This window comes from Clarias gariepinus, chromosome 8 (assembly GCF_024256425.1).
Source record: "Clarias gariepinus isolate MV-2021 ecotype Netherlands chromosome 8, CGAR_prim_01v2, whole genome shotgun sequence".
Taxonomy (NCBI): Eukaryota; Metazoa; Chordata; class Actinopteri; order Siluriformes; family Clariidae; genus Clarias; species Clarias gariepinus.
The window spans coordinates 13,235,105-13,250,860 of NC_071107.1; positions in this window are offsets into that span (position 1 = coordinate 13,235,105).

Below are 15,756 nucleotides of genomic sequence, written 5' to 3' on the forward strand. Positions count from 1 at the left end.
CAACTGACTCCACTTGCCTTCTCTGGCGCTCTTCAGTTCGTCGAGCACCATCACCTGCTCAAATTCGGCGATAGCGGCGTCGTCCTCGCCGTGTGACATGGTGAAGTTTAAGGCAGGCAAGTCCTCTTCTCGCTTTCGGTTTCGGTTGATGCGCGTTTTTGAAGTCGCACGCGCGCTCTTCACAATCTTAAGTCACTTATCTTCATTTCTGCGGCGGAGCAAGCTTTTGACTTTAATGTAGGTGCATGTTATTCACAAGTTCTGACGCGTGTCTTTAGTTACACAGTGTCACTGACGACATCAGACGTTTCGTTGATTTCTTTGTCTCTTGTTTATTTTCAACATCAAAAACAACGGTTGTTACAGTTTCTTGCATAAATCCACTGTAGTCACGACGAGTCGCTTGCTGTGTTCTGTAGCTTCGATAGATTACAGTTACAACAACTTATTTTACTGTATTCCTTTTAGCTTACTGTCTCACGTTATCACGGTCAAAAGCTTGTGTGCTCCAAACCTTTCTGTATCCTTCCGTGTCTTAACAACAACTACAACTAACGTGCGTGATAGACATGGAACTGCATAACTGTGGGATGATGTCACAGAACAACACATGAAATGATGTCACAATACAAATTATATTTATGATACTTAATGCTTAATGTTTGACTAATAAACTGAAATAAGATAAACAACAACAAATCACAAGAATGAAATATGGCCCTTACATCACATTTACCAATAAACATCTTGATTATCCCCAAGACTTTCAGGCAAACATTCTGTGGACTGATGAGTCAAGAGTTAGATTTTTTGGAAGGTGTGCATCTTCCTTTTTTTTTTTTTTTCCCGGCCTGTCAGTATCACAGATAACACATAGCAGAGTGTATGCGTAGCTGTTCTATCATCATTCACAGCCATTTTTTATTTATTTTTTTATTTTATTTTTATTTTATTTTGTTTGTTTCCCATATTATAACAGACAAGACCGGGGGACCAAAAAAAGAGAAGAGAGTAAAAAAAAAAAAAAAAAGAATAAAAATATTTGCAATATAGAGAATACAGTCAGAATTCGCTTCCGCACCTGCCGAAGAAAAAGAGAATAAACAACAGAGGCCACAACAGCAGAGAAACCGCAGCCACAACCAACACCTGCACGACTCGCGGCAAACCACAAATCCCAAAACCTGTTGATTAATAAAATATTTTGAAATAAACATTTTGTTTTGAAGCAACAGCAAAGACAGTGCGTGTGTGAGCACCTGTTTGTACACCAGTGTGAACGTTTGTGTGCACACCTGTGTGTGTGAGCGCGCTTGTGTTCATAGGGCTCCTCCATGTAAATGTTTAATAGTGTGTGTGGGGGACCACAGTCCCATCCCGCGAGGCATGTAGCAGATACGGCGGAGACACTGGTCCCAGACATCCAGAGGCCCCCCAGAGCACAGGAGTCTCAGGAGAACCACCGCAGGGACAGCCCCCCACCCCGAAAGGGGCAGCGGAGAGCCCAGAGGGGGGTCATCTAGCAGCCCCAGTGCAGACGCCCCAGGGGGCCGTGGTGACAGGACCGCAGGCTCCACCGGCGGTCGTCCACTCCGAGGCAGTCCGGTCCCTGGGTCCAGAGATCCCAGGGCCCCCCCCATCCACCAGCCGGTGCCCAGCCAAGCCAGGAGAGCCAGATCCCGCCCAGCGACCGCTGCGAGTGAGCCAGCGCTCACCCGAGCGCCCCGCCCCGGAGCGAGAAACCAACAACCCACCAGCGGCTGGGGCACCCCACAGCTGTGTGTGGTGGCAGAGCAGGGGGGGCCTGGGATGTTGAAAGAGGTGGAGTCTAGGACCTGACCTGACACCTAAACGTAGACAGCCAGGCACACACATACACAAACATACATTCCCACCCTCATACACACAAACAAATATTCACACACTCACACATGTGAGACACACAAAAATAGACAGTATACACACTCACACTCCCCATATACCCACTTCCCTCGATCGTGGGGACAGAAAGACCCCCCCGGTCCCACCAGCCCAGACCCCAACCGAACGGCCAGCTCCTCCTCTCAGCCCCCGGCCCTGGACCGCGGATAGAGAACGGGGGTGTGGAAAAAAAGGAAGACCCCCGCTTCGCTCCTCCCACTCTAATGTAGTGTTGGTGTGTGTTGTTCTAAAGTGCTTTAAAACAAGGGAGGGGCAAGACACTAACCACCCTCCGGCAGCTCGTGTCAGCTCTGCCCCTCCCAAGAACCCTAAATGTCTACGTGCCACTTAAAATTGGGAAGTGGGCACTGGCACCAGAGGTAAGGCTGATTAAACAGCCCGCCCTCTGGACGCCATTCAGTGTGCCCACCCCCAAGGCCCTATATGTATGTGTAACATGACAGTAAGTAATGAGAGTGTCTAAGATGTGATATAAAATTGAGATGCAGGTGGTCACAAGGAGACCGGGAAGGAAAACCTCCCCTGCATCCCAGCAACACCCCCGCACCCCAAAGCCCTACCTGTATGATGTTGTGATGGAGCGGGAAGAGGGAAGCATCGGGGATGGGGAGAAAATAATCAGAGGGGGCAAGTACCCCCCCCCCTTGGGACCAGCTCCCCTACTGACCCCCATAGGCACCCCCGTTGCCAAAAAAAAAAAAAAAAAAAAACCCCGCCCAGGCCCAGGGCCCATGGCAGCGGCCCCACCGGCCACCGCAGAGCCCGGGGCAGCCCACCAGGCCCCACAACAGAGGGGAAGAAGAAGGGAAAAAAATAAATAAATAAATAAAAATACTCCCACCCCCACATTCAGTCGACTCCCAGACTACATAGAACAATAGACACCCAAGTTAGGCCCGTCCTCCTCCTGTAATGCAGGTGCGGTGTGCATCTTCCAAGTCTTGGACTTTGTCTTTTTACTTTTCTTTTTTTATGGAGTTGGTCTGTTCATTTTTCTTTTACTTTTCTCATGGTCTTTGTTTTGTTCATATTACCTGGCGCTTCTTACCTAGAAGATAGGTCGATGAGGTGACATGGAGGGGATCCACATCTGCCCCACACAGACATTCCACTGGTGTCCCACAGGGCGCAGTACTTGGTCCTCTTCTGCTCTCCCTCTACAGTATACCTGGTCTCTTGGTAAGGTTATATCACTCACTCATCATCTAATCCTCTATTCAGGGTCACGGGGGGCCTGAGGCCTATCCCAGGAGACTTAGGGCACGAGGCGGGGTACACCGTGGACAGGGTGCCAATCCATCGCAGGGCACACACACATACACTCACTCACACTCTCATTCACACACTACGGGAAATTTGGGAATGCCAATCAGCCTAATCTGCATGTCTTTGGACTGTGGGAGAAAATCGGGGTACCCGAAGGAAACCCACCAAAGACGGGAAGAACATGCAAAGTCCAGTAAGGTCATATCATTGCATGGATTGTTATACCATAGTTATGCAGATGACACACAACTTATTATCTCCTTTCCTCCCTCAGCCACTCAAGTTTCCACCCGGGTATCAGCATGTCTGGCAGACAGGCTTAGGTGCTTGTTCAGTTTCTTGTTATTTCAAGACTAGACTACTGCAACTCACTCCTGGCAGGTCTGCCTCTGTCCACGATTTGTCCTCTGCAGCTGATCCAGAATGCAGCAGCATGTCTCGTTTTCAACCTTCCCAAGTTCTCCTACACCTCCCCACTTCTCCACTCCCTGCACTGGCTTCCTGTAGCTGCCCGCATCAAAGTCAAAACTCTAATCCTCTCCTACAAAGCTAAAAATGGCTCAGGACTTACCTCTCTGTTCTAATCACACTATGCACTGCACCATGTTCCCTCTGATCCTCCAGCACTGCTCGCCACGTTCCACCTAAGGATCGATGAATTCCAGACTCTTTTCTGTTCTGGCACCTAGGTGGTAAAATGAACTTCCTCTAGAAGTTCGTACAGCGGAGTCTTTGACAATTTTTAAACGACTCAACACGTACCTATCTTTTCAATACTTGGACTAATCAGAACTGTCTGCTCAGAATTGTGCGGTGCAGATACCTGCGGATATGCCCCTCTCGAGACCCATGGTGTTACACAGTTATTAGGTTTAGAGAGCATTTATTTTTTTTACACAGGGCCAGGCAGGTTTGGACAGCTTTTCTCATAACAAATGAACTAATCATTTTAAAAATTTGTATTGTATTTACTTGGGTTATCTTTGTTCAATATTAAAATATGTTTTATTATCTCAATTATTTAACAAATATGCAAAAAAATGGTAGGGGCAAATACATTCTTTACAGCACTTTAGTCATTACAAATGCAGTGCAAATAAAACATAAAATGTTAAATAAATAAATTATATAATAAATAAATAAGAAGAATATTAATCTGACTTGGTGATGTTTCAATAGAACATTGATAGGGAAACCTTTTAAATGTCTAACCACTTGTTACAAACACAACACACCAATCTTACTAATAATTTAACTTATGAATCAGATAGCAAGGTATGTTGTTAATTTTCATTTTGAAATAGCAAGAAGATCAAAGAGATTTTAAAGAAGTGGATTGCAAAGTTTATAGCAAGGTAATAACCCTAAATGCCCTTCATCTACCGAGGCCATCTTTTAAATGAGGCACCACAAGAAGAATGGTAGCAGATAAACTAATTGTACAAGTTGGCTCTGGGGTGAAAAGGGTTGGAACTGTTCTGTTAGGCATGGTACTGATTGCTGAAAGGACAGGTAACCAGGACAAAATGTGTTTAATGCTATGACTTCAGAGTAAAGAATATATTATGCTTTTTATGCAGTTTAATAAAAAGACTAATAAATCATACAGTAGTCAAGGTAGTATCCCATAAATATGCACAAAATAGTGTTTGTGGATTTATTATATTGTAAGATAAATTACATAGTTTTATCTCCATCAGTATTGATACACTGGGGTGTAACTAACGGCTGAAAGTCAGTGTGAATTGGGCAGTGTGGTGAAATATCATCTTTGAATAGAGAGCAGCAGGTGGAACCAGCACATTATGCGTAATTCTTTCCAACTGTGGCGTATTATCCAAGTTATGTACTCTATGAATGTGTGTCTTGTTTTTTGTGTTTTGAAGGAAAAAAATAAGTACACAATAGAACTGGTGCACCAAGCAGTGTCTGAGAAAGTGGATTTTAACTTCTTTGCCTTCCTACCCTAAGGACATACTATGATTTACTACCTATTTCACTCTCTGCTTTAACCATGCCATGCTTGAATGGTGCCATTGCATAAACAATTCCAGTGCATAGACCACTCATTGGTATCTGGTACTATGAACATTTACAGATGTGGCCATTAAGAATGTGCATGTTTCCCCGCAGAAGGCCGCAATACGTCTCGCGGAGTGCCGCTAAATGCCGCAAGCATCATTTTAGAATTATAATAAATGTGTTTTTCTTTACAGATGGCGCATAGAAGGACCTTATATAAAAGCCAGATTAAATTGCTCCTCCATTGCTTTCAATTTGGGTTAAATATGCTTATAGTGTAGGTATTTAGGTTACAAGTATCTGATGAATTACAAACTGGATGTAATGATCTAAAATATGAATAAAACAGTAGACACAAATATAAGGTATGGTAGTATGGGCATTAAAAAAGCTATTTACACATAAGTGCACAAGTATAATGCAAGCACAACTATTAATTTATTGTGCATATTTAATTTCATTCGGATGTTTACTGATTATATTATATAGTATTATATGAAAAATAACATGCCTACCGGCTCACTATTATTTTCTATTAAAAAATTAAAGATGCCTGCGGGTGTGTGCAAAAAGACGAAGTGAAAACTTCATTTAGGGTTTTTTTTATAATAGTAATCATCATGCTTTTTTGCTGTTTGTGTCCAGCATGGATAACAATAATATGACTGATACCCCAGAAATGCAACAAAACACAAATACTGTATTTACTTGCTAAATAAATGCTGCCTTTTGCAAAGTGAAAGTGAGTGCCGTTGTAAGAAGCTTTATTTTTCTTATAAAATTCTCAAATCACAAAAAAACGATGAAGCAAAATAGATGCTGTCTGTGAATTTTTAAAATGTGGTTGTGAATATGCCTTTTAGCGAATTTAAAATGTTTACTTGAACCCATGGTGCGCTTTTCACTTTACAAAAGGCAGCGCTTTAATCAAAAGGCTGATAAGTGTGTGCGCAGATATGAGCAGATTTATCGATAAAAATACAGACATATACTTCCCCAGAAATGCAACAAACACTTATATATAGGCTACTCGCTAAATAAACACAGCTTTTACAATGCGAGAGCATGCTACCAGTGTTGTGTGGGAAATTACTTTTTAAAGTAACTAATTACATTACAAAATTACTATCTTTAAAAAGTAATCAGTTACATTACAGCGTTACTCTCTGATAAAAGTAACTAATTAAAGTACTTTTCCACTGCAGAAAATAAAAATTCCTTTGTGATTCCTCATGCATGTTGTTTTAGTCAAGACCTTCATAATTATTTTACCATCATCACTTAGCGAAGTTTGGCCCATAATCTGTTACCTACTAATACCCCTATCTTACCTACACGGTTTTGCGTGATGCCTGTAAGTATGGTTTATCATGATTCACTGCGAGTTTTGGTGCTGTGATTAGGTTTCCATCTTTCTGCACGTTGGTCCTCGCATAGTCAAACTGCATACAGTAGGTGAGATGGGGTATAACAGCAAGAATAAACAGAGGGGAGGCGTGTTTTATCGGGGGCGACTTTCACACACACACTAACGGATTGGGAATCACTGCTGTCTGGCTCACGTATTACATAAATTGTCTGAATAACAGATTACATTTTTGAAAAAAGAACTGAATAACCGAGTACTTAAATGGCGGACCTAACGCGTTAGATCACTCATTACATAAAAAAAAAAAAAAAAAAAAACTAATCCAAGTACTCTAATGCATTATTTTGTAACAAGTTACACCTAACACTGCATGCTACATCATTTGTAGCTATTTTTTTCTGGGTTTCTACTCTATCATTTCATTTACAAAAACACTTGCAAAGAGAAAACAAGGGATTAATAATAATATTAATAATAATAATAATAATAATAATAATAACAACCACAACAAAAGTAATAATAATAAATTCACAGCACTACTGCTACTACCACTAATAATAATAATAATTAATGGAGAAGGGGCAGTTACAGAAGAATCATTATTGATACAAAAGAAGGGGAAAATGCAAAATAAATACATTTCAGTATGTACAGTACAGTTTGAGCTTGACACATTTATGAGCTTTGTCACTTGCTGTCAATAGGCGCCTGGGAGAGAGTAAAACATTATCGGCTTCAGTAGTCACGCAAAACCTGAGATTAAAACTTGACTGCCCCTTACAGGTAATGTAGGTCATGTGCCTGAGAACTTCACAGCTGCCCGCGGCAGCTCATGAGATCCCTTTCCTCGAGACGTGCATTCTTAATGGCCACATCTGTAGGTGATTCACAAACTGGGGGCACAGGTAAATTTGGCATGTTTCCACATGTGGGCTGGCATGAGTCAGGCAGTGGGGGTATGTTGTAAGGGGAGCATGTGTGAATGGTAAGCAGCAGCTTCAGTAGGCCATATGTAAACCTTTACACATGTGGTGTATTATCCAAGCTTATGGTTAAATGTTTTTGTGTTTACAATGAGAGAGCAAGAGAATCCTAATTCTTGCTTTGTTGCTTCCCACAGGTTCCAAATCTGATGCATACCAAAGGTCTTCCCAATGCACCTCCAACTTATATTTGTTTTTTAAATTATTTGTTTGTTCTGAATAGTCTAATCATATTAGGACACATTTCTACAATACATGAGTGAGAAATTAATAATAACAAAAGATTTGTGATCCATTAATAAGTTTAAGAAAATTTTAGTTTATCTAGACCCAAGTGGAAAGTGTGCTGAAAGTGTGGGTTGTTTTACAGGCAGAGGCATAGCAATAGGGTAGGCAAGACAGGCAATTGCCTGGGGGCCTGCATTTTGAGGGGGCCCAGACAGCTGACCATTTGAACAATCTGAAATGTCGTTATTAAAAACATACATGGAGCAATATATCCGCATCCCCCCTTAGAGGGCTCCCTCTCACGTTACGCTGGATGTGCTTGCTAGGAAAACCAACAAGAAAACCAAATTAGCACTTCATATGTGCATTCAATTCTTCTTACTTGGTGGCAGGACTGCATCCTTTTTTTCTGTGTCAACTTCTCAAAGAGAGCAGGTGATTATTCTCTGCCAGTCACATCTGTTTTCTTTACTATGGCCCCACGTGGTATTTTACTTTCCACGGCAATGGGGTGCTGAACTAGCATTGTGTGTTTAGCACCACAGCAGCTGCTGAGTGAGGAGCATTAATTCCCTAAGGCATGTAGGCTGTAGTCCCACTGCTATAGTACACTGCCTTAGCCTTAATCTCACAGTGACCAAAATACAATCTCCTAGAGAGATAATCTTCATGTCTGTGCTGTGTTCTGGCCATAGTGCTAGACCTGAAATATGACCCAGTGTTGACGCACTGGTATACTTAGTCCTTACCAAAGTGTGTTTCATGTTGAAAGTGAAGTGATGTCCAATCAGGTAATACATTATAGGCAATATACAGTACTTCTTTTTCATGTCAAGGGCCTCCCTCTTCTGTTGCATATTCTACTGATGCATCCATGGTTTCGGAGGAGTCAGTGTATAAAATTAAATGGGCAAGCACTGAGACAGCATATCCTAACTTTATCGACTTTTTTAGTTAAAATGGTAAAACTGAGATAAGAGGTCATACTGGTCTTACCTTTTCAGTTATGGTGTAGGGGCCTTGTCAGCAGGCCAGGAACTTGCAGTTAGCAATGGAGAGGAGCAGGAGCACTAAGCTAGAATTTACAAGACTGGGCTGGTCTGTTGTAGGTGCATTTTGGGCTGCCTGTGCTCTTTCCATGTTCTGGTGCATGCTGGAAGGAACTTTATCACCTTGGGTTGCATGTCCAGTTAACAGACTTCCAGTGATCAGAATAGAGATGGCTGCTCCACCCAGGTCTCCTTCACCACATTAACCAGTTCTTTGGGCTGCTGTATGAAAACTACATAGACATTCAGACAACAAAAAGTTTTCACAACAGAAAACCCTGGAGCTACCTGCTGTGCCATTGAGCTACATGTATATTCCAACATCATGCCTCTAATTTCCTCCTTGAACAAGTCCAGGTAGCCTATGCATTGCTGCTGCAACTGTTCACAACTAGAAAATGCCTTAAATAGGTATCTGGCTATAAGGAGTATTTATACAGTAGCCATAGAGCACACTGGATGTGAGTATCTGCTCTAAAAACCAAAATATAAGAATAATTTAACCATAGGTAACATTCAAGTTGTTAGCAAGCACTGAACAGTTCAATTGTGTGATAAAGGGGCATAATACATATTTTGGGGTTTGATTACAAATTTAATTCATTAAGCTTATGTCTCTTTATCTATGACTTTTAGGTTTCTAACTACATCTTCAAGTAGCCTGACTGTTTTAACCACCATAGTTGTTATCCATCATAAACCTTTACTGTAAAATACTAACTGCCAAATAATGTTTAGCATTTTAAGTATACAATACAAGCACTTCAAAAATATAGTTTTAAAAGGACATAAACGTACACAGAATAATTGCTGAGTGAGGGCGTCAGAGTGACATCAGATCACAGAAGAGAGAGAATAACTAATCATTTTGAGAAGACTAAATGGAAATCTGGTGAGTCACAGCAAATTAAATAAAGCTGTCCTTATCCCACACAGCGCAGCCTAGACTTCTAACTTTACTGTAATGTCTATTATAAGGGGTCCAGGATGCAGGTTGCAGGATGCCATAACAACACTAAGAGGCACAATTATTAAGCATGGATGTAAAACCTGCCTTTGGTACATCTTTCACCCACACATATGCAGAAAAATAAGAGCTTTTAAAATGGCCACCTACATCGCTGAACTGATCTGATTTTGTACTTTGCCATCTCCTGCCTGCCTCAAGCGCTCTTCATCACTACCTTGTTTGCTCTCTGTCACTCTTCATCACTCTTGTCTCACCTCTTCCACCCACCTCATCCTCCCTCACATGCTCACTCTCTCACACACAATCCTCTTAGCTGAGACTGATTCCTCAGGCTTATGGGCGGCCAGGTGTACAATGCTCTCAGTTAAACTTTTGCACGCGCGCACGCACACACACACGCGCACACACACAAAATCTCACAACCACACAACTGCTGTCTATAGACCACAGACCATTAAGGGAACCAAATGAATACTACTGGTTAGGTTTCGCTTTTGTGGAGCAGGTAATGCTGAAAGTTTATGTATTCAAAGTGCTGCATTCCACAAATTTTGAATTCAGGGCACTGGATAATAACAAAGTAGTAAGGAAATGCAGGAGAATTCAAATGAAAGTGTATAAATTGTGTGTGACAGATTTTTCAATCCCACTCACGACAGCACCAACTGGAATTCCTCTGTATTTTTATTGTCCTTTAAAGCTAAATGAAACTTCTGAATTCTGTCATAACTAGTGCTGCGTGAAAACACAAACATACACACACATTGTCAATTTTTGGACACTGAATCCCAGATACATTCTTGGACACTACTGAGAGTTTCAGCTTCCTTGTCATTATCAGCCTTAAAAAGCCTCCCACAAATGCTCTTGCAAATTTGCCTTCCTTTAACTGTGTGTGTGTAACAGTTAACATCTTTTTTATTATGCCATCATTCTATTATGATACCCTAATACTTTCATTATTGAGCTATACAGCTATACATGCTGTTTACAACAGATTACAAAATGCTTATTTTTTAAAAGAATTCTTAATTTATAAGTATGCAAGCAGCCAGATTATCTCTGTGTGGCATTTCTAACAATAAACTTGTCTATTACTGATGAACTAGTATTTGCTTACAGTGCTAAAACTCATCCCTGCTCTCACAATATATTATTTAATTTCTTTTATTCATCATATTCTGTGTCAGGCCTAGTTTCGCACATTCAAAAAGGAGCAGTCAAATTTAACAAATAAACATTAATGCACTCTGAGAGTCTCTTATGTATAATTAGTTTGAGAGGCATCATCATTAAAATACACTGACAAAGGAGTTTTTGCATAAAATAAATAAATAATAAGGGGAGGTTTAAACAATGGGATTGTAAAAGACAGACTAGCCATTTGTTCCCATAAGAATAGTACATAATATCGATTATGAACAGAATTAGTTTCGGATTATTAGGCTCGTATTTCAAAACACTCGTAAACCAAATTTTTCCATAAGAAATAATGAAAACTCAAATTATTTGTTCTGCAGCTCCAAAAAATAAATACATAAAAATAATTAACAGAAAATATAAATTAAAAATTAACAGACCTCCAATGACCAGAATAGAGAAAAAATAAACAAGAAATCTCAAAAACAAGTAGTGACACTTGATTGAGTGACACACTAACGGGATCATTGCAGTGAAGTAAAAATAAAACAAATTACCCTGCACTTTACCTTTATACTATACACATACTATTGGGCTTCGCCTTTTTTTCTATTTTTTGCGAATGTGCGAGTATCTTCGTTAAGAACAACAAACGGAATTTAGCTTAGAACAACTAAACTCTGAATCAGGATTGTGTAACTATGCTTGTATGACTTTACCTCAGAGCAGCTTTTGACACCATTGATCATAGTATTCTTCTTCACGGATTAGAAAATGTAGTAGAAATCAAGGGAACAGCCCTCTCCTGGCTCAGATCCTACTTAACCGATCGTTATCAGTATGTAGACTTAAATGGTGATTATTCTGCATGTTCTCTGGTGGAGTTTGGTGTTTCACAGGGTTCAGTTTTAGGCCCACTGCTTTTTTCCTTTTACATGCTTCCTCTGGGCAACATAATCCGTTAGCATTGTATTAGTTTTCATTGTTATGCTGACGACAAACAGTTATATGTCTCAGCAAAACCAGATGAGAAAAACCAGCTTACTAAAGTTGAGCAATGTGTGCAGGACATAAGAGATTGGATGCTAATTAACTTCCTTCTGCTTAATCCTGATAAGTCAGAAGTTCTAGTCATAGGACTGCATACAGCTAGAAGTAAGATTTTAGATCACACTGTAACTTTAGATGTTACATTTAGAACAGTAAAAGACCTTGGTGTGATTATAGATTCCAGCCTTTCATTTGAAGCACATGTAGATAATATTACCAGGATAGCATTCTTTTACCTCAGAAATATTGGTGCATAAACAAGCTTCAGCTAGTCCAGAATGCAGCAGCGAGAGTCCTCACTAGAACCAGAAGATACGAGCACATCACACCTATCTTATCTTTCTCCATTGGCTCCCTGTGAAATTTCTAATTGATTTTAAAATTGACATATAAAGGATTAAATGGTCTCGCGCCGCAGTATGTGAATGAACTGCTAGTGCCTTACGATCCGCCACGCCTACTTTGATCAAAGGATGCAGGCTGCTTGTCAGTACCGCGTATTATGAAAACTACAGCTGGGGCAGAGCTTTTTCTTACAAAACCTCAAAGTTATGGAATAGCCTTCCAAATAGTGTTCAGGACTCAGACACAGTCTCAGTGTTTTAGTCCAGGCTAAAAATCGATTTATTTAATCAAGCATTTTTATAATTAGATTTGTCTTGGGTAAAGGAGCAGATCTGGGGGACTTATGGACATACAGTTTTAGGTGAACTGGTATGTTTAGATGCTGTCTTCCCTACTCTCATTGATCACTCTGGTTTGTTGATGTTGAGGTGATTGTTTGCTTTAATCTCACGGGGCCTTATGTCTGGGTTTCCTTCTGGCTCTCCCTTTTAGTTATGCTGTTATTGTTAGTCCTGCCGGAGTCTCTGCTTGCACTCTACACTAAATATACATTCACATTATACATTATGTGACTGCGACTATACCTAACTGTTATCTCTCCTTTTCTTCTCTCCCCTCTCCTGTTCTCTCTCCCCTCTCTCTCTTCTCTCTCTCCCCCTCACTCACTTTCCTTTCTGTTGAGCTACACATGTTGTTCCTGAGCTGCCAGTGATCCAGACTTCCTCTGCCCTCTGGACTTTTCTGACTCATCCTGGTGCCCCGCTTCTGGTTGGAGATCTCATCACATGGATGCCCTGTGTGTCTCTGCCCTGTGTGATCTGTACACAGTTCTTGGAAGCTGAAAATGTCCCAGTTCTTGCATGGCCAGCATACTCACCGGACAAGTCACCCGTTGAGCATGTTTGGGATGTGCTTGACCGGCATATACGACAGCGTGTACCAATTCTCACTAATATTCAACAACTTCGCACAGCCATTGAAGAGAAGTGGACCAACATTCCACAGGCCACAATTGACAATCTGATAAACTCTATGCGAAGAAGATGTGTTGCACTGCATGAGGCAAATGGTGGTCATACCAGATACTGACCGGTTCTGAGTCCCCAGACCCCCAATAAAGCAAAAAACTGCACATTCCAGGGCGGCCTTTTATTGTGGGCAGTATAAGGTACACCTGTGCACTACTCATGATGTCAGATCAGCATCTTGATGTGGCACACCTGTGAGGTGGGATGGATTATCTCAGCAAAGCAGAAGTGCTTACTATCACACATTTAGACTGATTTGTGAAAAATGTTTGAGAGAAATGGTATTATTGTGTATCTGTAATAAATTTTAGATCTTTAAGTCCATCTCATGAAAAATCGGAGCAGAAACAAAAGTGTTGCGTTTATATTTTTGTTGAGTGTGTGTGTGTGTATATATATATATATATATATATATATATATATATGTAAATGTACACACACACACACAGTTGCATAAACATGACAATGACACTGCAGGGGAATGAGCCACAGATGTGCTGCAGTTCCATATTTACTCAGGAGAAACTGGAGAGGACACAAGCGGAAGAAGTAGATAGTCGAAGGAGAGAAAAAAGTTTGCTTCATACCCAAGGGAAGAGAAAGGAAAAGGCAGGTATGTGGACAAAGAGAGATGCAATGACCACAGGTGGTAGAAGGAAAAACAACACAGTGCTTATTGTGACCACTTACTACTGTAAGACAGAAGCTTGAAAAAGAGTAAGTAAAAGAGAGGAGAGGTGCTGATGAAATTGGCTCAAGTCCTGTAGATGCTTTATGAGCCTGCTATAGATGAGAGAGAGAGAGAGAGAGAGAGAGAGAGGAAACCACATTATGCATCCTGCCCAAAGGCTTGCTCTTATTACATTTCCAGCTGGCCAAAAGCAGACCCCAGCACAGAGGGACTCACAAGAAAAGATCGTAGCATATTACATGTTGACGATGACACAGAGAAAGGAAGCGAGATGATATCTTGTCTATTCTACTGTATCCTTACACTGTCAGTGGTCTTTATAGCTCATATTTCTTCTTGCATTGTTATATTTATTTTTCTCATACACACATACACAAAAATAAAACTAATATATAAATAATATAAAAATATAAATAATATAAATAAATACTTATATATAAAGACTTGGCCACAGCAGGGTCTTTCTTCCTTCTGTAAATGTACATAAATGTACATTGTCTCAAAGATTCAGCTTGCCCCTGACACACCCATGGTGGAAAACAATACCTACTAAATCTACTCCATGATTGAAATGAATATTTATCACTTATCAGTAAAGAGGAAAAAAATTAAGGCATTTAGGCCTTGTGTGTTTTTATAAATGGATATTATCGCATTTGGAGTAGCTGATGAAACCAACAATATTAAAAACCATGATAATGACACAATAATGTCCGCATGTGCTTTTTGACACATTCCTTCATGGCATCTCTAACCCAGTTAAGGATGAGTTAGCAGCTTGAGGGCTCCCTTCCAACCTTTAGGAACTCATTGACCTGGCAATGAGTATTGACGCATGCAAACGAACCCGACAAAAGAAGCATTGTCAGGTCCTCAATGTGCCTGCTCATAATCCGGCCCCACCTGAGCTCCCCTGAGAACCTATGCAGCTCGCCCAAAAAACGCCAACGTCGAAAGGACGACGGCGCTTGTTTCTACTGTGGTCAGGTAGGCCATGTTGTACGAACCTGTCCGTTAAAAGGTCAGGCCCCCAGGTAGTTCTGGGGGTACAGGGGGGCCCTAGACACTACCCATCCCCTGACCTCTGTTCCCGCTTCCCAGTGACCCTGATATATGACAATCAACCTCACCTCACGCACGCCTTAGTAGACTCTGGAGCTGACCACGGTCTCCCATGGTTAAGATTGCATAATCCTTACATTGACTGGTTGAGAAGAAGCATCCTGGATTATAGTCTTACTTGCCATTCATCATGCCTTCATCCCGACTCCCGGAGTATCCCGACCTCCGCCAGGTGTTTAGCAAGTCAGAAGCCATCTCTTTACTTCCTCATCGTCCATACGACTGTGCCATCGACCTCCTTCCTGGCACTACTCCATTCGCCCTTTTTCTTCTCCTGCAGGGGCACGTTTTCTTTTTTGTAAATAAGAAGAATAAGTCCCCCAGACCATGCATCGACTATAGGGGGCTTAATGAGATCATGTTAAAGAACCGCTATCTTCTCTCACTCATGTTCACAGCATTTGAGTTACTCCAGGATGCCCATATCTTTTCCAAACTAGATTAAATAAATGCCCACCATCTGGCCCGGATAAGAGAAGGTGATGAGTGGAAGACCACATTCAACACCCCCACTGGTCATTATAAGTATCTGGTTGTTCCGTTTGGTTTAAC